At 42.8% G+C, this 24,707-nt stretch overlaps 1 pseudogene; it reads left to right on the top strand.

The window, feature by feature from the left end:
• Nucleotides 1-23,213, top strand: part of LOC116974895 — a 51,517-nt pseudogene extending 28,304 nt beyond the window's left edge.
• Nucleotides 23,214-24,707: the final 1,494 nt, after the last annotated feature.

The following is a 24,707-nucleotide window of genomic DNA, read 5'->3' as shown; positions in this document are numbered from 1 at the left end:
TTGGTGGCCTTATACCCTGCTTGAAATAGAATTTCAAGGATTAGCCGTAAGTCAACTACCAGCCCACCAGCCGTGAGTGAGTGAGTTGCCAGCACAACAGGCTTGATTGACTGAGACGCCAGCCCAAGAATCCATTTGGCGCACAATTTGCATACTAGCCCTCTGGAAACCAGTCCCTTCAGCCCACAACACCCATACTAGTGCTCCAGACAGCCCCCCCCCCCCCCCCCCCCAACTGGCCACCAATATTAGAATTGGTGGAGAGGTGGAATATTGCGTTGGATGACCAGCCCTCCTGTGTGATGCTGGGACCCAACGGGTCCCACTTAGTCTAGTATATTTCTGTATTTCACATAAATGTTGCCTTTGGACATTATCACCAATCTGTGCTATGGGACAGATCAAGCTGACTGGTAGCTGTCAGCTCATCTTGGACTTCTGTGCATTTTGACCATATAACCATATCAGCATGTAATGACCACACATAGAATGGACAGAAACTTGAGTCAAATATTTAACCTTTTACTTCACTGCTGGATGTACCATTGTGCCACTTGTTTGGGCACCTTTGCATAGGAAAGTGGAGGAAAATACACTTTGCGAATGGTGATGCTATTCAATAGAACGGAGTTGTTAACTCTGTGGAAAAAGGGTTTGGATATTTTTTCTATGTTAATGATTTTTAATTATTTGATGGCATTTGTATGTTCTTTTACTGAACAATAATTCATATTTTTAATAATTTTCATCAATTTAAATATTTCTTGAGTGTCTCTGATTATCAGCGACAGTTAAGAAAATATTCATGAGACACTGGGGAACTGTCAGGATGTTTTCGAAGCGGGGACTTAGAAGCCATGTCTACACTCAAGGGCACTCTACCTATTGGGTGCCAATAGTCAGCTTATTATCATACACATGCAGGAAAAGGCAGGGCTTTGGTTGGTTTTGGGCAGAGAGCCTAGGGAGCAAGACAGATCCAGAACAAATCAATCTCATATGCAGTGCCTAGTGCAGATGCTGCTATGTTAACTGATAATAATAATAAATTGTATTTATGGGCGCCTTTCAAGAGTCTCAAGGACACCTTGCAAAAATTGAGCATGTAGAGGAAAAACATGTAAGGGGAATTAAATAAATAGTAGAGACATGACTAGTACACAAAGTAAAGACAGAATTCAATACAAAACACAGTATGAGGCAATTAATGCACAGATGAAAAGGGACGGGGACGTGGGGCTAAGGATAGGCAGAGGTGAAGAGATGGGTCTTGAGGCGGGACTGGAAGATGGTGAGGGACACGGAATTGCGGATCAGTTGGGGGAGGGAGTTCCAGAGCCTGGGAGCTGCCCTGGAGAAGGCTCTGTCCCCAAAACTGCGGAGTTTGGACTTGTGGATGGAGAGGAGACCGGCTGATGTGGATTTGAGGGACCGTGAGGGTTGGTAGGGGGAGAGGAGGTCAGTGAGATATGGGGGGGCCAGATGGTGGAGGGCTTTGTAGGTGAGGACCAGGATTTTGTAGGTGATCCGGTGCGAGATGGGAAGCCAGTGAAGTTTTTTGAGGACTGGAGTGATGTGATGCCAGGATTTGGCCAAATGAAGGCCAAAAGCATGTTAAAAGTGAACTATGGATTTCTAGTCATGTTCTTCTTCATATTGTCGAGGGAAGTGTAATTTTACCCTTCATCCTCAAGGTATTGCAGTTTGTTGTTATATTATTAGACAAAAGAAGTAGAAATAAGGTTAAAGATACATTGGCTGCTTTTTCTTGCACACCTGGGAAAATTGAAATGAGCATTTCACTGTAAGAATTATTGCTGTGAATGGATTGAGATCCTGCATTAATATGAAGCTTTGACTACAAAAGAGAAAAGGGCTATAGGTTCAAGGAGCATCACCTCCTGCAGTCAGATTGGAAACATATGAACAAGCTGTGTAATCACCTTAATTTTAATGCCAGGCAAAGACATTGGGTAATTAAACACAACGATTTTGTAAATACATTGGATTTATTTTAAAAATCTCAATGATGGCTAGTTAACTTAGATTGATTTTATTTTAAAGAGCTTGCAAATGTTTAAGTTTTATTGTTTAACATTTCCTATGTTCCTGTACTCAGGAATGAAATACTAAAAATAGCTCCTGTGGAGCGAACGAGAAAGTTCAGATTTCAGGATAATTACTTTTCTTCAAGCAATGAAATATAATATGATTGGAATGAAGAATAAAGGGGGAGTGGTGGAAAGAACAACGGTTGTGACTTTTGTACAACCAATAATATGCAGGAAAGATGACATGGGAAGAGGATAATAGTGCAAGGTAAAATATTCTCAGTGTGTGCAAGGTAAAACATTCATTATTTGTGGAATTTCCTGCCACAGAGGGCAGTGGAGGCCAAATCACTGTATGGATTTAATAGAGAGTTAGATAGAGCTCTAGGGGCTAGTGGAATCAAGGGATATGAGGAGAAGGCAGGCACGGGTTATTGGTTGGGGATCAGCCATGATCGCAATGAATGGCAATGCTGGCTCGAAGGGCCGAATGGCCTTCTCCTGCACATATTTTCTATGTTTCTATGTTTCTAATCCAGACAGTGAAAGGTAAAACATGCTCTAAATGTTTTATTGGAGCACATCCATAATTCAACAGTGCACCTAAGACTCAGAAAATATACAACAAATTTCAGCAAAAGCAAAACATGTTTTCAGATTAATAAGAAATTATCTAATTGTTTTTTAAAGTTGTAACTGGTAATTGTATGATATATCAGCTCTGTGCTAGAACTTATGGCATTTGGGAGTATTCCAGTCAATTGACAGCCTGATTCATATATCTCATCTTTGTCATTACTTCATCACACTTCATAATCATAATCATAATCATACTTTATTAACCAAGTATGTTTTGCAACATACGAGGAATTTGATTTGCCATACAGTCAAACCAATAAAAAGCAACAGAACATACAAAATGCATTTTAACATAAACATCCACCACTGTGACTCCTCCACATTCCTCAATGTGAAGGAAGGCGAAGAAAAGTTCAATCTCTTCCCTTCTTTGTTCTCCCACGGTCGGGGGCCTCGAACCTTCTGTTGATGGGCGATCTTGGCTCCCGTAGCCGGTGGCGTTTGGGCCCTCATGTCGGGGCAATCAAGCTCCTGCATTGGCTGGAATCTCAGCTGCCCCGCGCCGGTTGATCTGACCCTGGGTCGTGGGTGGTAGAAACCTTCTATGTCGTTTGGAGATTCCCGACATCAGTCACCACCCGAGACTGCGAGTTTCTCGATGGTGATATCCGCAGGCCACAGTTGGAGCGTTTATCTCAGGTAAGGGATCGGCTCTGATGGTAAGTCCACGTCCCCATGGTGGGGCTCAGTCCCGAACAGGGCCTCCAGCTCCACGATATTAGGCTGCAGAGCGATCGGAGATACGATCCGAAAAACAATTGCATCTCCAGCAAGATAACAGATTGAAGAAAAATTCCCCCTCCCCCTCCCCCACCCCTCATGATAATTGCTCGTTTCTAAGCTTCCCCCCCCAGTCTAGATTCAGTATAAACACTGAATCAAGCACTTGAATAAACTAAATTTTATTTAACCAAAAGCGCGTCACAGATCACATACTGTACCTATCCCACCGCGGGTTCGATTCTTGCATCTACCTGTTCAAGCCCTCTAGGCCTCGCACAGACAGAGGCACTCCAGAAGGGTACGCGGTCCTGACCGCTCTTCTAGAAGATCGACGCTGAGCCTTGTGGTCGCGGACGTTTATAGGTCCCGGGACCTCGAGGGCCGAACCACATGGGTTTGGTCTCTTAATCACCCAATTACAGATATCGATTAACCCCATAAATAACAGGCATTTCCCTAACCCAAGGATATAACAGTTCAATACATTGTATTCACAACGGACATCGAGATGAAGTCAACTTGGAAACGTTTACCCTGATTAACAGAAAACTCAGACAAAGCTTAACACCTCATCCAATCAACACTTAGCAAAGTTAGACTCTGCAACATTATTTACAACTATTTACAAGGTTTATGTCTGGTTTGCAGCCAACCAATTCATTCTATGCATTTTGCACCAGATTGACAAGGTTTGCAAGGCTTCCCATTCTTTGCTTGCAAATTGTATCTAAGCTCCAGACACTCTGGCACCTCTTCGCAGCCTGTCCCAGCTCTGCAGAGAGTAATTCCAATTTGACCAAATCTGCCAGCAACCCTGAAACTTAGCCCCATTTTGAAGTCCTAGCTGGTCCAATTTAGCCAGGATTAACATTCACATAAAACAATCCAGAGAACATTAACCCAAACTTTTAAAACATACTAAAAATAACAAAAAACAGACGAAAAGACAAACAGATTGTTGGTGAGGCTGCCGTCGTGAGGTGCCCCCTGTCATCATCATGACATTTTTCAAATTGTAACCTCAATAGGTGGAGATATAAGTAACTAGTGAGCACAGATACATATAGCTCTCTACCAGTGAAAATATTAAGTGGCTTGCATTCGTCATAAGATAAACTCCTATCTTCTTCAAAATTATCATCTAAAAGGTGTTGCCGGATATCTCTGGACCCTCTGTAAAGATAAAAAGAAGCATGTATATGGAGAATGCCTTAAGATGAAATGTCCAGTATCATTGTATTAATATATACATCCCAAAAATTATTTGTAATAGGGGAAGGATGCATGGTAATGGTTCCCAGAAGACCCTTGAAATACCTGAGGTTATCATTGCAATCTCAGTTGTATGAGTTGCCATATTTTCAGTCACAGCAATGGAGGAGGATTAGCCTGGTGCACCTCTGACCTAATTGGCTCCCATCCTTTTGATCTGTGAGTTATCTTCGGGGAGATTTCAATGGGGTGTATGGGAGCTGTTGCTGAAAGCAGCCTACGTGAGGAACATTTCTGAGTTTTAGGAATAGGAATACTTTATTGTCACATGTGACTCGGCACAGTAAGATTATTTGCTTGCATACACAATGTATACAAATAGCAACCACCTACTGCACTGACAAAGTTACAAAGCTCGTCGGCTCTCCCTTTTGTCCTCCCCCACCCAACAGTCCCCCACGTTAGGTCCCCATTGTCCTTTGTGCCCCCCCATTGCCATTGTTCTCCCCCCACCTCCCTCACGGTGGTCCCCCCACGCCCGGTCCTCCATTGTTCTTCCCCTCCCCCCTCCACACTCTCAACGACCCGCAAAGCAACGCCGCCGCCACGAGGCATCGCCACCCGCCAAGGCCCCATCGTCCGAGTACTCGTCTTTATCGGTCAGGTCAAGTTAGGAATTTCTTCCATGTTCTGAAGGAACATTTCAGCCATCACTTTCTCAAACTCATTCTTATATCAGATCTGAGTTGTCACCCAATATTATTTGCACAGAGACCTCCTCCACAAGGATTTTGAGCTCTTGGCGAGCAAACTGTGGAACATGCTTTCTCTCATTCAGCACCTCTTTTGAGGTCTCTTGAATTCAAAAGTGCAAAGTGCACAAGCAGCAATGCTATGGTGTATTGGAGGGTGCTACTTAATGGTGTGACTTTTATGGCAATTAATATAGAATTTAATACTCTAGGGGTAGTAAATGATGTGGTTTATGTTGGGACCCACAGGTTGCCATTTAAAGAAATGCTGGATGTTCCAAAGGTTGCTGAACAACCAAAAAAAACTAATTGAATATGATACAATATCCAAGCTACACTTACATTAATAGGCAAGTGAAGCATACACTGCAGGATTAGCTCTCCTAGTTTGGGATCAATCTATTTTATAGACAGTTTTTTTAACTTCGGGAGGCAAATGTAGTACTCACTGCCCATTGGGGTCGTCTGATACAAGGTTCATTACATTTGTTAAGAAGAACCTTGATTACTATTAATGCCCTCAATGCAAGATCTGGGGTTTTAAAAAAAGACCACTCTTTACTTTTCCTCTTCATGAATTTGTCACTCTCCCAAACCTAGCTAAAACTGAAAACTCCACATGAAATAAAGAATTATTTTCATAATTTGAATCTCTGGCTTTTAACTCTGTATGTCAAAGGAGTACTTCAACAAGTAACTTGGGTACTCTCTTTACCTGGATGACAGTGTTTTGATCCAAATTTAACAAAGCTTGTACAAATCCATAAATTACTTATCCATAATTCCAATTGAGCTGAAATAGACTTTTCATACACAAAGTAATTGTGACTGCACTTCAAAAGGGCTTAGCTGTGAAGAGCATTGAGGATGTGGAAGGTGTATATAAACACAGGAACTCCTTTCATCTTCATAATATTCTGCACATATCCATTGAATATAGATGGGCCTAAAATGGGACAGTTCCGCACATCAAAAGAACAATATGTTAATTAAATTGGTGAACTTTTACTAAAAACTGACATCAATGATATTCTCTGAATTTTATGGATACAGAATGAAAGCATCAGTCTTATTTGAACCAAATGCCCCAAAACGACCACATGATGTTTCAAGTGCAGTGTTATGCAGAAGAAGATTAGCACATGCATTCACAGTGCACTTAATATCGCACCATTTACATTGATATTGAGGGAACCAAGCATTTTGTAAATTGCAAACCCTGACTTCCTTCTCCAATTCACCAAACTAGTTTTTAAGCAAGTGAGACTACATTCTCTTACTTGTAACTTTAGGGCTCACAAGTAGTCAGGATGGTCCATTATCCTATAATACCAAACAAGTTCATTTCTAAGCTTCTGGGTTTTGGGGCTTTTTCCTGCAACTAGTTTTTAGACTTCTGTGCAGGAAGGAACAACAGATGCTGGTTTACACTGAAGATAGATATAAAATGCTGGAGTAACTCAGCGGGCCAGGCAGCGTCTCCGGAGAGAAGGAAAGGGTGACATTTAGGATCTCAACACAAAATTCCTTCACCCCAGAGATGCTGCCTATCCCGCTGAGTTACTCCAGCATTTGGTGTCTATCTTTTGGATTTCCTGACTGGCAGACCTCAATTGGTTCCATATCACCAGCAACCTCACTTGGTCCCATCACACCGATACGTTAATGAGTCTTTGGTGTCAAAGAAACTTCAGCATGTTCACAAAGATTCTTTACTATTTCCACAGATAATATGACAACGGGATGCATCTCAGCTTGGTAGGGCAACACCTCTTCTCTTGAACACCTGAACCTGCCGAAAGAGAGAGGGGCAAAGACTTTCCAGTCCATCACAGACTTAATACTTCCTTCTTCCCACTCCACCTTCATGGTGTATTGCAACAGGAAGGCTGGAAGTCTTGTCCAGGATGTCTGCCATCCTTCCCATTCCCTTTTCTTGCTTCTACCTTCTGAGAGGTGTTACAGAAACCTAAAAGCCCAAATATCCAGACTTAAGAATATTTTCTTCGCCACTGCTAATAAACTTCTGAACCAATCACCTTTTTTATGCAAAATGCTGGAGTAACTTAACTGGCCAGGCAGCATCTCTGGAGAAAAGGAATAGGCAAAGTTTGGGTTGAGACCCTTTTTCAGGTCTTCGGGTCTGAAAAACACTTCTTCGAGTCTGAAGAAGGGTCTCGACCCGAAACATCACCTATTCCTTTTCTCCTGAGATGCTGCCTGACCCTCTGAGTTACTCCAGCATTTTGTCCCTATCTTCTGTATAAACCAGCATCTGCAGTTTCTTCCTACACCTTTTTCACATTCCCTACCCACAGGTGTTGCCAATGCTCTTACTCTTAACTATTAATTCATTTATGCTGTGATTGCATGTTTTGTTTTTGCACCACTTCAACTTGCACTATACTTTTTGCAGCATACTGTTGTTTTGCAATTGTCATTGCATTTCTTGTTGTATATATCAGTGCCAAGCATACTGTACACTCCATGAACTTCATGCAAACAATAAATAATAATAATAATAATAATAAATATTTTATTGATCCCCTCAGGGAAATTCAGATGTCCAGAAGCCCCCAACCAACAAACCCACAGAGGAGCCGGTTGTTGTTCCGGTGCTCCTTTGACTCACCAGAATTACATGGAGGGGTTTTTCAGGATGACCTGCACCTTGTGCCTCATACGCCTCTCAAGCACATCCATCCCAGAGTCTACTCTCCCCTCCAGCACTGAGCTAGCTCGTTTAACCAGTTTGAACAGCTTCTTGTTGTTTTTTGCACTAAATCGCACTGCTCCCAGGTGTAGGCTGTGGGCCGAGTGCTTTTTCATTTAAGTTCATGACCCAAATAACGTAACTACCTGAATTGTTAACATATTGTGTAAAAATATTATATAAATCATACCTGAAACTCGTCAAGAGCTAAACCTGCACATATTTTTAAAATATGAGAAAAATCTCCAATTTCCAGTAGTAATTGTCCAATCAAAGCACGATTGACATTGAGTCGGACACTAATTGACCAATCACGCGCTTTGTTTCAGGCTAGCTAGGCAGGGGCCTCACATCAAGTCGTCGGACCAGTGAAACATTGTTAATCAACTGGAACTGAAAGGTAAGATCTAAAGTCCGAATTTATGTAAATGAATCTGTATGGACTGTAATTAATTTAATTTCAACCTCTTATAATGTGAAAAATTAGATCTGGAAGCTGAAGTTGAGGGCCTAAACTATGTCTATCCAAAACAACTTAAATTAAAAATTGTCACAAATGCCAGCTTGTTGAAGTCAAATAAGTCTTCTTTAACATCTAATCTCGGAGCTGTCTGCGATCATTTACCAAGAAAAAGTACTCCGACCACTGGGCCTATGTACTTAACAAAGTGAAGCCACGGTCTCTGGTAAGAAGCGGCCGATTCGGGAACTCGGAGCCGCGGAGTGTGTTTGGATCATTTCTGCGGGGGGGGGCCTGTACAAAGTGCCGTCCGTAGTGGCGACTGCGGAAGGTTCAAGGCCCCGACCACGGGAGATCAAAGGAGGAAGATTGACTGCACTTTATTGCCTTCCATCGCAGTGAGAAATGCTCAGAAATGGTGGATGTTTATGTTGAAATCAATTGGTGTATGTGAACTTGAACTTGAACTAACTTATCTACGGTAGTAACTTACAGTGTAAGTCACATTAACATTAAGCAGATGTTGCCATTTTATGAATTGAAGTCCATGCAGACAAGTACTATGAGTTTTTTTTTTGTAGCTATTCTGCAGCCTCTGCCCCTCCACTTGAACTTGAACTAACTTATTTGCAGTAGCAACTTACAGTGTAAGTCTCATGAACATTAGGAAGAGGTTGACATTTTAGAAACATAGAAACATGTTTATGAACAAGATTATGAAAATTTTATGAACAAGATATGTGAGTTAATTTTAAATGGAAATGACAGAGGTTTATGTTGCTTTCAGTTTGGGCTTAGAGAAGCGATTATGTGATAGCACAATTAACACTGCTTGTGCTGTTTTGTCATTTTTAATAATTCTATAAGTGGGACAATAAATGATTGGCTATTCACCTACTGTTCACTAACGCTACACAAGGTGTTTTTTATATGTCTGCTCTAAAAGCCTACGGTCATCGTAGTGTGCAATGTATATCAGTAAATTATTATGTAGATATTCATCTACTGTATTCCTAATGGGAGCAGTATCTTTAAGTTGATTATGCTTTTTGCAACTGATTTCAGCACAAAGAACACAGTCTTTACTCAATCTCTGGCTCGGTGTCTGGGTCATAACTGACATTAGGGTAGCTTGTTATGGGAATGATCTCATAAAGCAAAACAGGCATGGTTGCATACATTTGGAGTTGACAGCATACCCACCAGATCGGAGATTGGGGGTGTGATTATGTATACAGGTTCACTGAGCCTGCTAGTACCTATGTGATGAAAGATAGTTTATTCATTGTTAATACGTGCCCTCCACTCCCAACCATGATTCTCATAAAAGATCATCCGGTAACTCTAGTCTCATTAGTCTTTCTATAGTTTAAATTCTGCAACTGGTCTGTGGTTTCATACAGTTGCTCTTAAGATTGATGCGTATGCGGGCTGGTGGGCTCTTCACGTATTCCCTCATTTCAACTTTTCATAAAATAAAGATCAAACTTCAAATGTTAAGTTCTCGTTTAATTGAAATAATAGAAATAATCTTTCTATTAATCTCCTCTGTCGAATGTACTATGTATTTTAATCATGTATACACTAATCATTTATTTAAGGTCAGTCTTAATTCAACAGTTCAGTGGTCAATGCATCTAGGCAAAGAATGAGCCACTGCCAGTGGCAGCAGCCTCTGCCTACAGCCTGTCTGTTATTTCTATCTTTTTTATTATTTTTAGTTAGTCTAATGTCTTGTGTTGGGGGAAACTTTAACTTTTCTATGTGGGGGAGGGGGGCAGGGTAAGGGGGGAACCGTTTCCCAGTCTCTTCCGGGTGGGGACGCGACTATTTCTCTGAGTCGCGTCCTCGCCCCCCACCTCGCGGCCTACCAGCTGGATCGGAGCGGCCTTCCCTGCCAGGGACCGGGAACCGGACCAGGGCTGCTACAGCGGCGGCGCAGCGCTGGAGTCACCGCGGTGCGGGCGATACCTACCCGGGTCGCCGTTTGGAGCTCTGAAGCATTGAGCCGCTGCTCCAACATCGTGGAGCTCTGGTGCGAAGAGCTTCTAACGCGGGAAGCGCTGACCGTCATCGCGCAGTCCTGGGGCGCCTTGCAGAGGGTCTCCAGCAGCAGTATTCACCCGGCGCGGCCTGCGGACTTTGGAAGCCGCCGACTCCGGTAGGAGGGGGCCGACTCTGGTGTCCACGCCGCTGAGGACGTCCCGCAGCCCCGACGTCGGACTTACAACACCCCAACGAGCGGTCCTGAACATCGGGCCGCCCATAGCGGCAACTGCGGAGGGCACGGGGAGGCCCTGACCACGGGGAACAATGGAGGAAGAGACTGACTTTGGTGCCTTCCCACACAGTGGGAAACTTTGATTCTGCTGTGTGGGGATGTTTTACGTCAAATCCTATAGTGTGTTGTGTCCCTTATTTTTATTGCATGGCTGTATGGGAATTTCATTTCACTGTGCCATCTGGCACATGTGATGAATAAATCTATCTTGTATCTTGTATCTTGTAAGATTGCAGTTATTACAACATAAAGCAACATCAATAGCCTTGGAATATCAATGGAATTGTAGGTAATTAATCTAGTTTCTTACATTTTTTTATAGAAGTAAGCTTTGTTGGGCAACAGCTTGATATTATTTAATACATTCAAGGACATATGGTGTGAAAAACAGCATATGACAATGATGAAATACAGAAGGATTTTCTAAGGATGCTATTAATGTTTCATCTTGGATTATGAGAAAGGGTGTTACAAACACTTGCTGCATAAGCAAATCATTTATAAATCTAAACAAAACTATATGTAAGAAAACAATAAAACTAAATCACAGGGAGTATTGTTGACAGTGAAGTGGGTTATCAAAAATTACAGAAGGATCGTGATCAGCTGGGCAAGTAGGATGAAGAAGGGTTAATGGAGTTCAATGCAGATAAGTGTGAGGCATCGCATTTTGCGAAGTCAAACCAGGGCAGGATCTTCACAGTGAATGGTAGTGCCCGGGGGAGTGGTATAGAGCAGAGGGATCTAGGAGTACAGGTGCACAGTTCCCTGAAAGTGGCATCACTGGTTGATAAGGATGGTAAAGAAGACTTTTTGTTCTTTGGCCTTCATCAATCAGGGTATTGAGTATGAAAGTTAGGATGTTATGTTACAGTTGTGCAAGACATTGCTGAGGCCGCATTTGAGATATTCTGTTCAATTCTAGTCACCCTACTATAGGGAGGATGTCATTAAATTGAGAAGATTTATGAGGATGTTACTAGAACTCGAGGGCCTGAGTTATCGAGAGAGATTGAGCAAGCTAAAACTCTGGAGTGCAAGAGGCTAAGGAATGATATTATAGAGGTGTTTAAAATCATGAGGTAAATTGATAGCATGTTGCAGAGAGTCTTTTACCCAGGGTAGGGGAATCAAGAATGTGAGGACCTAGGGTTAAGATGAGAGGGGAAAGATTTAACAGGATCCTGAGGAGCAACTCTTTCACTTAGAGAGTGGTGGGTATATGGAATGATCTGCCAGATAAGGTAGTTGAGGCAGAAGTAATAACACTTTTTAAAAGCGACTTGGACAGGTTGGAAAGGTTTAGAAGAATATGGACCAAATGCGGGCAAATAGGATTAGCTGAGATGGGGCATTTTGGTCAGCATGGACATGTTGGGCTAATGAGCCTGTTTCTGTTTTTATCAAACTCTGACTCTATGAAAGTATTGGAAACACTCATCTGGTCAGGCAGCATTAGTTGAATGAGAAGCCGAGTTAATGTTTCAGAACAAAGACCCTTCACGAGAGCTTCATCAGTCATGATGAATGATTTTCAAAATAAGACAACAATTCTATTTCTCTGTCCATAGATGCTACCTCCTGAGTGTTTCCACTATGTTCCCTTACGTGCAAAAATATGAATTATGTGTATGCATTGAAATGAAGTGCCAAAGTAAATGAAATGAAGATATTTTCACCCATGTTGAATATGAATAAAATACATTTGGACTACGAAATCAAAAACTGTTGCTTGGATTTAGCAACAGTTACATGTGGTTCTCGGCTTAAATGTCAGAAAGTTTAGGATTTCTTCTTAAGTATGCACGAATACAGTCCTGAACTTGCTGGCAGTCAATGTCTGCAATAAGAGCCAGTCATACTCCAATTGGAACAATCTGTATCAGATTAGTCATAGAAACATACATAGAAACATAGAAATTAAGTGCAGGAGTAGGCCATTCGGCCCTTCGACCATTCAATATGATCATGGCTGATCATCCAACTCAGTATCCCGTACCTGCCTTCTCTCCATACCCTCTGATCTCCTTAGCCACAAGGGCCACATCTAACTCCCTCTTAAATATAGCCAATGAACTGGCCTCGACTACCCTCTGTGGCAGAGAGTTCCAGAGATTCACCACTCTCTGTGTGAAAAAAGTTCTTCTCATCTCGGTTTTAAAGGATTTCCCCCTTATCCTTAAGCTGTGACCCCTTGTCCTGGACTTCCCCAACATCGGGAGCAATCTTCCTGCATCTAGCCTGTCCAACCCCTTAAGAATTTTGTAAGTTTCTATAAGATCCCCTCTCAATCTCCTAAATTCTAGAGAGTATAAACCAAGTCTATCCAGTCTTTCTTCATAAGACAGTCCTGACATCCCAGGAAGCAGTCTGGTGAACCTTCTCTGCACTCCCTCTATGGCAATAATGTCCTTCCTCAGATTTGGAGACCAAAACTGTACGCAATACTCCAGGTGTGGTCTCACCAAGACCCTGTACAACTGCAGTAGAACCTCCCTGCTCCTATACTAAAATCCTTTTGCTATGAAAGCTAACATACCATTCGCTTTCTTCACTGCCTGCTGCACCTGCATGCCCACTTTCAATGACTGGTGTACCATGACACCCAGGTCTCGCTGCATCTCCCCTTTTCCTAGTCGGCCACCATTTAGATAATAGTCTGCTTTCCTGTTTTTGCCACCAAAATGGATAACCTCACATTTATCCACATTATACTGCATCTGCCAAACATTTGCCCACTCACCCAGCCTATCCAAGTCACCTTGCAGTCTCCTAGCATCCTCCTCACAGCTAACACTGCCCCCCAGCTTAGTGTCATCCGCAAACTTGGAGATATTGCCTTCAATTCCCTCATCCAGATCATTAATATATATTGTAAATAGCTGGGGTCCCAGCACTGAGCCTTGCGGTACCCCACTAGTCACTGCCTGCCATTGTGAAAAGGACCCGTTTACTCCTACTCTTTGCTTCCTGTTTGCCAGCCAGTTCTCTATCCACATCAATACTGAACCCCCAATGCCGTGTGCTTTAAGTTTGTAAACTAATCTCTTATGTGGGACCTTGTCGAAAGCCTTCTGGAAGTCCAGATACACCACATCCACTGGTTCTCCCCTATCCACGCTACTAGTTACATCCTCGAAAAATTCTATAAGATTCGTCAGACATGATTTACCTTTTGTAAATCCATGCTGACTTTGTCCAATGATTTCACCACTTTCCAAATGTGCTGCTATCCCATCTTTAATAACTGACTAGCAGTTTCCCCACTACCGATGTTAGACTAACTGGTCTGTAATTCCCCGTTTTCTCTCTCCCTCCCTTCTTAAAAAGTGGGGTTACGTTTGCTACCCGCCAATCCTCAGGAACTACTCCAGAATCTAAAGAGTTTTGAAAGATTATTACTAATGCATCCACTATTTCTGGAGCTACTTCCTTAAGTACTCTGGGATGCAGCCTATCTGGCCCTGGGGATTTATCGGCCTTTAATCCATTCAATTTAACCAACACCACTTCCCGGCTAACCTGGATTTCACTCAATTCCTCCAACTCCTTTGACCCGCGGTCCCCTGCTATTTCCGGCAGATTATTTATGTCTTCCTTAGTGAAGACGGAACCAAAGTAGTTATTCAATTGGTCCGCCATATCCTTGTTCCCCATGATCAACTCACCTGTTTCTGACTGCAAGGGACCTACATTTGTTTTAACTAATCTCTTTCTTTTCACATATCTATAAAAACTTTTGCAGTCAGTTTTTATGTTCCCTGACAGTTTTCTTTCATAATCTATTTTTCCTTTCCTAATTAAGCCCTTTGTCCTCCTCTGCTGGTCTCTGAATTTCTCCCAGTCCTCCGGTATGCTGCTTTTTCTGGCTAATTTGTACGCATCATCCTTCGCTTTGATACTATCCCTGATTTCCCTTGTTATCCACGGATGCACTACCTTCCCTGATTTATTCTTTTGCCAAACTGGGATGAACAATTTTTGTAGTTCATCCATGCAGTCTTTAAATGTCTTCCATTGCATATCCTCCGTCAACCCTTTTAGAATTAATTGCCAGTCAATCTTGGCCAATTCACGTCTCATACCCTCAAAGTTACCTTTCTTTAAGTTCAGAACCATTGTTTCTGAATTAACAATGTCACTCTCCATCCTAATGAAGAACTCAACCATATTATGGTCACTCTTGCCCAAGGGGGCACGTACAACAAGACTGCTAACTAACCCTTCCTCATTACTCAATACCCAGTCTAAAATAGCCTGCTCTCTCGTTGGTTCCTCTACATGTTGATTTAGATAACTATCCCGCATACATTCCAAGAAATCCTCTTCCTCAGCACCCCTGCCAATTTGATTCACCCAATCTATATGTAGATTGAAGTCACCCATTATAACGGTTTTGCCTTTGTCACACGCATTTCTAATTTTCTGTTTGATACCAACTCCAACTTCACTACTACTGTTAGGTGGCCTGTACACAACACCCACCAGCGTTTTCTGCCACTTAGTGTTTCGCAGCTCTACCCATACCGATTCCACATCCTCCAAACTAATGTCCTTCCTTTCCATTGCGTTAATCTCCTCTCTAACCAGCAACGCTACCCCACCTCCTTTTCCTTTCTCTCTATCCCTCCTGAATATTGAATATCCCTGGATGTTCAGCTCCCAGCCTTGGTCACCCTGGAGCCATGTCTCCGTGATCCCAACTATATCATAGTCATTAATAGCTATCTGCACATTCAACTCATCCACCTTATTACGAATGCTCCTTGCATTGAGACACAAAGCCTTCAGGCTTGTTTTTACAACACTCTTACCCCTTATACAATTATGTTGAAAAGTGGCCCTTTTTGATTTTTGCCCTGGTCTGCCTGCCACTTTTACTTTTCACCTTGCTACCTATTGCTTCTACCCTCATTTTACACCCCTCTGTCTTTACGCTCACACATTTAAGAAACCCTTTCCCTTTAACTCCATCCTCCACTATCCCATTCGACACCCCACCCCCCTTATTCAGTTTAAAACCACCCGTGTAGCAGTGGCAAACCTGCCTGCCAGAATGCTGGTCCCACACCTGTTAAGATGCAATCCGTCCCTTTTGTACAGTTCCCCCTTACCCCAAAACAGATCCCAGTGATCTAAGAATCTAAATCCCTGCCCCGTGCACCAGTTCCTCAGCCACACGTTCAGGTCCCGTATCTCCCTGTTCCTGCTCTCGCCAGCACGAGGAACTGGAAGCAAACCGGAGATAACAACCCTGGAGGTCTTGCTTTTCAGCATTTTTCCGAGCTCTCTAAAGTCACGCTGCAGAATATTCATCCCCTTCTTTCCGACATCGTTTGTGCCGACATGCACTACCACTTCCGGATGTTCACCTTCGCCCTTGAGGATTTTCTGCACTCTGTCCGTGACATCCTGGATCCTGGCACCAGGAAGGCAGCACACCATCCTCGCATCCCGTCTGTTGCCGCAGAAACCCCTGTCCGTACCTCTCACAATGGAGTCTCCCACTACAATGGCGTTGCCTGCCTTAGGCCTTTTTGGTTTTGGCTCAACAGCCCTATTCGCATCACAAGCCAGTCCGCCGCCCAGTGTAAACACCTCTTCTGTCCCGACAGCTTCTAAGTGGGTGAACCTGTTCACAAGAGGTACAACACCCGGGGACGTTGGCATTCCATGCTTCTCTCCCGTTCTCACTGTCGCCCACCTTCTCTCTTCCAGTACCTTAGGTGTAACAATCGTATTGTAGGACTTGTCGAGGAACAGTCTTGCTTAAATTGACTGATAAATTGCCTGATTTACCAATTTACAAACCAAATTCCTCAGTTTTCAACTGTTTTCCCAGCACTGACTCACTTCTCTCCTCCCACTTGGGCTAGAGCCAATCAGTCGTATCTCTTGCTAATCACCTGCTGCTGTTGCTCCCAAAAACCTACAGCAGTTCTGAGTCAAGTCTGCCTGTCCTTGGCCTTTACTTTAACTGTTTTCACTTCTCTCCTCCCACTTGGGCTAGAGCCAATCAGTCGTAGTAATACTGGTACAAGAAACATGTCTCTGTTTATTTTAAATGGAGAGGAACAAATGTAGGGATTTGAAGTAAGTTTTAGTCATTTTACAATTATCTAAATACTTATTTATTTAAATGCTTATATTTTTTAGAGGATTTTAAGTGCATTGTGCAATTTAATGGTTTTCATTTTTGTTGTTAATCCTTTTAATTTTGCAATATTTTAAACAATTATAAAATTATTTGAACTATTCAGAAATAGGTTGTGGAATGGTCAACATAGATAATTACATGTTTTTCTCAGTCGGATGATAAGGAAGGAAATTAGACATGACAATGAAACAAAAATGTTTGTGATCTTTGGACTTCTTGTGCCTTTTATGACTTTGAATGTAATTTGAAGATTTGAAGAGAAATATTCCAATACCTGCAAGATATTTTAATGGATATGGCAGCTGGATTATTCAGGTGCGTTAAAGATTATTTTTCTGGCCAAATCTTTTTATGGCTTCCATCACTAATCGCATTAACACTTACCCTAACTACCCTAATCATGTGGCAAAACATCTTCATAGTAGATCCTACCTTAGCATTGAGCTTACAACTCGGAAAATAATTACAAACCTTTCTCCTCAGTCTGAACAAAGGTAAATTCTCAGTCTCAAAGCAAACTATTGTTGTTGAATATTGCTTGAGATAAAGACTGTAATTAACAGAGCCTTTTTTATAGCAATCACGGGAAACAGCTTTCTATTTTCTGACACTTTCCTGGTCCTTGAAAGTAGCAGTGGAGATCGTTGTTTATTGTACTGTTTCAGTTTATAACAGTGCCATTTCCACACACCACAAATTATTTATTTGTTCACTCACGTCAGACACAAAATTACTATGAAATGTTCAGAACACAATGATTTCTGAGAATAATAAATACGTTGGCATATGTAAAAGCTCAATTCTATTCAACAATCAGAAAGTGCCTCAATTTGCAAGTTATTCATATATACATTTAATTATATGCTTTTACAGTTTTTTAAGATCCGAATCTAATGCATAATTATGTCCTACTTGATCCTTCCCCATAGTTTTGAGGCAGATGATGGCTATGAAAAATCATTAATTCTGCTTAATACTTCCAACATTATGGATGGCAATTATGTGATTTCTGCTTCATTTTTTCAAAAGTAGATGATTGTTCAGAAATGAATTTCTGGCAATTGGACACCACAATCTCACACAAGTTGTGTGGCAAAAATCATTTTAGTACTAGCCTCTACACACAATGGCACTTACAATATGGAAGGGCTGGTCACATCATTGGGCTTGGAACAATGGATAGAGCTGACCACACACCAGTGGTTGACACTGGAGGAGCTATATGAAATCCAGGTGACAATTCATGGAGGTCAACTGCAAGCCATACCATGTAAATTCTGGGCCAATTTTTATAATTAGGTATATAATTTAAAAAATGTGAGAAATACTCAGCAGGTCATATTCCTGAATTGCTGAAGAACAATCTCATCAGTCCCAAACCCCTTTCCTTGTTTTCTGCATTCTCTGCAGTTTATTCTCACTCTCACGGCCCATCTACTCCTTTTTGATTATTTTGTAAATTATCAAGATATGTTGCAGTCACCAATTAAGCTCTGAACACATGCATCTGATGTGGGACAACGCCAACAGAAATGGGAATAACGTGCAAACATCACACATGGAGCACCCAAGGTCATTGACTTTGAGATGTACTTGGGAGACACCAACACATTACAGGACTTTCAATAATGTTTGTCCTATATTGATTTCCCTATCTGCTCCAGTAACATCATGTTGTAGTCTTGTTAATTCAATATCCTGGTGTGGATGGGTCGCAATTTCCTTCAGTTGAATTTTGCAAAAGGCAAAGCAATTGCATTTGGCTTCTGTATCTCGGTTACTGATTCTAACCTTCTTGTGGATCACTGCCTGAAGCCAGTCAGACTTTTTAATCAACCTCAGTGCTCTACATAGCACTTTGGCCCCATTTTTTTCCAGTTGATAATCTTATCAATCTTCTTCAGATCATCTGTATCCAGCTGCACTGGGCTGACTGCTTCAGAAATTCTCATCCATCCCCTCACTACTTCCAAGCTTTACCACTCAGTGACAAGATGTTGCACAGGATCTCAAACAAAAGAGCTTGGAGAATTTATTGGGAGGGTTATCAAACAAAATTTGATGCTGACTGCCTTGTACTGCAATATTGGGCCACAGTTTGAGTCAGAATAGTTGGTTTTAGAGTAATACCTAAATGGAAGATAGGAAAATAGAAATAAACGGGTGTTGACACAGAGAACTACAAAACTCTGCCATTGGAAATCACAGCTATTCATTCACAAGCCTGAGATTCCCATCCAGAATTTCTTTCTCTCCTTTTTACCACCTCAGAACCAGTACCTCTGACTGAGTTTATACTTCCTTCTTGGTATTTTCTGTGTGAGTTACGATGCATGCAGTTCTAGTCATAATGTCCATTTATTTTTTGCAAAAACACTATAAATGTAAAAACTCTTCTAGTTTTAAAAATCATCATGACCTTCCGTTGTTTAGTTTATTTGCTGCTCATTAGATTTGTGTTTTCCATCGAAACATTTATGGGCAAACCTGTCTCGAATATAATTTTATGCTTAGTGGATTTCTTGTTGTATAACTACATAGTTCTCAAAATTACATGCTGTGTCATGTAAATAGCTTTTGTAAATTAACATTGAAACATGTGACTATTTCTCTAACAGCAGCTGAATAAAATGTAAATAAAATGATCAAGTTGTTAATAATACCTTAATGTGGTCACATACTGCCATATTTAAGATACGGTGCTGAATTTTTGTCGGCGCGTTTCTAATTGAGTGTTATTGTGACTGACTTGTGCAGGAATGACAAAGAGACGAATGCTCCATTTCAATATTTCATATATTTTAGTTCAGTTTAGTTTAGAGATGCAACACGGAACCAAGCCCTTCGACCCAACAAGTCCAAGTCGACCCTTAACTAGTACTTTCCGAAACACAAGGGACAATTTACAATCCTGACTGAAGTAAATTAGCCAAGAAACCTGTACATCTTTGGAATGTGGGGGGAAACTGGAACTGCCGGAGAAAACCCACGCGATCACGGGGAGAACATACAAACTCCATGCAGACAGCACCTGTAGTGAGGATCGAACCCAGGTCCTTGGTGCTATAAAGCAGCATCTCTACTGCTGTGTCACCATACCGGCCTAATCTGCTCATTTGTGCTAATCTATTTGTTAAACGTCTTTCCATAAAGTCTTTCCATAATGACTTGGTATATATGAAATCCACAGGTCTTGATGAGTTTTCATTCTTATTGGTTAAATGCTTGGTTAATACCTGTTAATGTATGACCGGTTCATTGTGATATTAGTCTGACTTTCAAAACAAAAACAACTCTTTTTTAAATACCAAAGAAAACAAAAACAGTTCTTTATTAATACCACATATTGCATTGGCATCAGCATCAGTACTGGAGGCGTTCTGGCCATCAATTACATGCAGGGGCTGACACATATTAGGTGCATTGCAATATTTCTTATTAGGAGCTGTCACCATGTTCATTATTATCCACCATTTCAGATGCTTGTTATTTCCAGATGCAAAGCTTTAGATAGTTTATTTCCCTCGTCTCATTTTGAGACTCTCAGACTTGTTATTTTAGCCACAATGTCTAGGGGACATGTTGTGAACACTCGTTACTCCATTGCCAAACCTACCTCCCTGAATAAAGTATTCACTTTTAAATATTCTTCCTTAACATGACTTTATGTTAAGGAGAGCTGGTTGAGAGCAGTGGACCGGTCGGGGCTTCCCGGCAAGTTCAAGGCATGGATTTACCAGCATGGTATCCTGCCAAGGATACTCTGACCACTGCTTGTCTACGGTTCCAATATCCATCGTAGAGAGATTGGAGAGGAAAGTCAACAGCTTTCTCAGAAGGTGGTTGGGACTGCCCAGGAGCCTTAGCAGCATCGCCCTTTACGGAAATAACACCAAGCTCCAGTTGCCCCTGAAGTCCCTGGAGGAGGAGTTTATGGTGACTCGGGCCAGAGAGGTGATGCTGTACAGGGACTCCAGTGACCCCAAGGTGGCTCAAGCAGGGGTGGAGGTGAAAACTGGGAGGAAGTGGAGAGCCGGCGAAGCCGTGCTGCAAGCGGAGTCCCGGATACGCCACAGAGTCCTGGTGGGAGCAGTGACTCGGGGAAGAGCTGGCCTGGGAATCTTCCCATCTCCCCAGTTTGACAAGGCCAAGGGGAAGGAGAGGCGCAGGCTGGTCCAGGAGGAAGTGAGGGCAGTGGTGGAGGAGGAGAGGTGTACCAGTTGGATTGAGGCAGCAGGGAACCTGGACAGGGTGGGAGCAGGCCATGGACCGAAAAGTCACATGGACTGAACCACAGCGCATCAAGTTCCTGGTCCAGGCAGTGTATGATGTCCTGCCCAGCCCATCGAACCTCTTCATCTGGGGCAAAGCGGAATCTCCAGATTGCCCGCAATGCTCAGGCTAGGGGACGTTGGAGCACATCCTGAGCTGTTGCCCAAAGGCTCTTGGGCAGGGCCGGTACACATGGCGTCACGACCAGGTTCTCAAACCCATTGCAGAAGCCATCAGCATGGGAATCAGCAGCTGCAGACGAGAACGCCCCACCACCCAGATGATCACCTTCGTGAAGGCTGGAGTGCAGCTGCCAAGAACCACAGCAGCCAGGAATCATTCAGGAATCCTGGCGACTGCGCAGGAATGGCAGCTTTCCGTAGACCTGGTGAAACAGCTGAAGTTCCCACAGCACATTGCCACGACCACCCTGAGGCCAGATATCCTCCTGGTCTCAGAGGCGACCAAAAACATCGTCTTATTGGAACTGACAGTGCCGTGGGAGGACCGACTGGAGGAGGCCCATGAGAGGAAGATGGCCAAATATGAAGAACTGGTCATAGACTGCCGCAAGCAGGGCTGGAAGGCAAGGTGTATACCCATCGATGTTGGCTGCAGAGGTTTTGCAGGGCAATCGTTCTACAAAGCCTTGAGTGCACTGGGCATCAACGGAGTGGCGAGGAGAAGGGCCATCAAGAACACCACAGAGACAGCGGAGAAGGCCTCGAGATGGCTCTGGATCAGGAGAGGAGGTCCATGGGGAGGAGCGAATGCCACCTGAACACAAGTCGTGGTCTGATCAACCACAGCTGGGTCCCCTGGATGAGGGTGTCTGATGTTGAAAGACCCGAAACACCCAATGCCCCAGGTTACATCACTGATGGTGTGTTCAGGAGCATCTATCGATGTATTTGTATCAATCACTAATGAAGCTACAAAATGTTCCACTCATTATCATGTAACCTTTCCTTTCCACCTCATTTTTCTTTTCACTATTACATACTGATCATTTTGCATTTGATTTGAGCATAACGATAAAATGCTTATATTTAGAAATATTTGCTTCCCGCAACTCAGTTAAATGATTAAATCTTTTGTACCTTCTATTGTTTCTAACTGAGAAGGATTACAACATCTTTATTTTAAAGAAGTTCTGGCCATGATGTGAGGAATATAGTTGAGGCATGTTTGTTTTTGTTCCATATTGCAAATAATTGTTTTTAAAGTTGAATGGCATGTTAGACCACTTCAACTCAACCTATGTTTAAGTGGGGCCACGTGTAAGGTTATACCAAATCAAAATGCCATGTTCCTTGTTCTGAAGTATGTTAGTTGGGTTTCCATGCACATTTGTGATGCGTTTACCAGTATACTTAGGCTGTGGTCCTAATGGCCCTATACACAGTGAGCAATTCCCTTGTCCATCAAGCCTGGTGATCATACAATCTGGGTGTAAATACCATTGCCTAAATCCAAATAATCATATATATTTCCTCCATTAATTCTTTCTTTTCCAGGGAAACACTTTGCTTTTAATAGGAAAATTTGCCATTGTATCTGGTCTTGAAGCAATTTGTTTCATGAGAAACTCTGAATTGACTATGCTGTACAATAACCTGAGATAGAATTATTACGATCATATGACCTACCCGGCCTCTAGCTGTGGCTGATGCAGTTATGGGAATTAATATTCTGTATTTTTATTGAATTGGTTTCTAGAATTTAGCAGCTGGATTCAAATTCAGCTGATTTAAATTCTGACATCATTATCACCAACCTACATCATCCAATTTAACGTTATTTTCATACTAATCCTCAGAATGCTCAGAATAACTTTTGTTATTCATCAGACTCTTAGGGATTGTAACACCTAGTCCTACTAATCAATCTGAACATCTGGATCAAACCAGTGACTGCTGCGAATGGGCAGCTCACAACCAGGGAAATACCTAGTGACGGCCTGGAGGGACTGCTGACCGGAGAGAATAGACCCCACCGGAGCTGGCATGGGCTAACTCCTCATGCCAGCAGGATCCATCGCTAATCAGCATTTTGGATTCAACCATATATTGCTACGAAAAAGACAAGACGAAGAATACCTCTTGAGTCTGCGAGTGCGGGGGCGGAAGATGACTCATCGACAGACCACACGACAACAGACCTAGGAACGTAATTGACTGTGTATTACAACTAGCACAGCAATTAACAGAGCAGCAGCACCGGCAGGACATAAGCTACGAAGCTGTATCTGTGGCTGGGAAAAGATAACATCAGAGAAGGGTCTCAAGATTCACCAGGGCAGGAAAAAGTGCCTGAGAGAGCTTGGTGTGGGGCCTCGCATTGACCATTACTTTCTAAGAGGTAGGCCAGTGGCAGGATAACCACCACAGTCAACAGGGTATCAGCACCCCAGGCAAAGCTCAACCAGGTACAGTACCACCAATGGACACGAGTCCAGAGCCCAACCAGCCACATTCAGCGGTAGAGAAGAAAATGGAAGGGAAAAAGCCTCAAATCCTGCCAGAGGAAAGAGTGGGAGACCATTAACACTGACCTCGTCCATCTTCTGGAAGGATTGAAGGGATGTGTGGAAAGAAAACTGGAGAAGAAGGGAGACACTATATACAACTATGGGGCGGAGAGATTTGGTGTGAAGGTCAAGAAACAGAGGACACAGAAGGAACCAACACTCCAGTTCAAGTCCAGGTGGCAGCAGGAGATCAAAAGACTGGTGAAAGAAAGCTGAGAAAACAGTGGAGGAAGGCCACAGAGGCAGAAAGGAAAGGATTTGAGGCACTGCAGGCAGAAATAAAGCAGCGCCTGGCAACCCTGCGAAGAGCAGAATGCCTGAGAAAGCAACACAAGAAGAAAGAACGGGCGAGGACAAGTTTCTACAGAGATCCGTATAAGTTTGTCAAAAGCCTCTTTGTCAAGGAGAAGAGCGGAATCCTGAGAGTACCTGTAAGGGAACTGGAGGAGCACCTGAGGAAGACGTACTCTGACAACCGGAGGCATGAGCCAGTCACCATTCCAGATGACATGCCACCTATCCACCCACCTGAGCACCAGATGGACATAAGGCCTCCTACATGGAAGGAGGTGGAGAACACAGTCAAACGGGCAAGAACAGCATCTGCCCCAACGCCCAATGGCATTCCATAAAGGCTTTATAAGAACACCCCTGGTGCCCTGAATTACCTTTGGAAGTTAATGAAAGTGGCATGGGAGAAAGAATCATACCTAAGGCATGGCGAAGGGCAGGAGGGATCTTAATTCCCAAAGAAAAGAACTCCTCAACCATTAGCCAATTCTACCAGATCAGCCTTCTGATCGTGGAAGGAAAGATCTTCTTTGGTGTTGTGGCCCAAAGACTCTCAGCATTTTTGCAGAGCAACAACTTCATTGACACGTCAGTGCAGAAAGCAGGGGTATGTGGTTTGTCAGGAT

Source organism: Amblyraja radiata, chromosome 7 (assembly GCF_010909765.2).
Source record: "Amblyraja radiata isolate CabotCenter1 chromosome 7, sAmbRad1.1.pri, whole genome shotgun sequence".
NCBI classification, from domain to species: domain Eukaryota; kingdom Metazoa; phylum Chordata; class Chondrichthyes; order Rajiformes; family Rajidae; genus Amblyraja; species Amblyraja radiata.
Note: the sequence above shows the minus strand (reverse complement) of the source record. Positions and strands in the feature narration are given on the sequence as shown.